Genomic DNA, 236 nt, shown 5'->3' on the forward strand with positions numbered 1-236 from the left:
TGAGGTGCGCCATTAGTATTGTGGCCCCCCTTCGCCCGATCCCCCCTTCGCCCGATCCCCCTCGCCAGTTCTCTCCCTCTCGATCCACCGCTGCCGCCGCCGCTGCCCTCGCCCTCGCCCTCGCCCTCGCCCTCTCCCTCCCTCGCCCTCTCCTCGCCGCCCGGACGCCGCCCGGACGCCGCGCCAACGCCGCCTCGACCCCGCCCCGACCCCGCCGCCCGGACGCCGCCCCGACC

Source organism: Triticum dicoccoides, chromosome 4B, assembly GCF_002162155.2.
Source record: "Triticum dicoccoides isolate Atlit2015 ecotype Zavitan chromosome 4B, WEW_v2.0, whole genome shotgun sequence".
In the NCBI taxonomy this organism is placed as follows: domain Eukaryota; kingdom Viridiplantae; phylum Streptophyta; class Magnoliopsida; order Poales; family Poaceae; genus Triticum; species Triticum dicoccoides.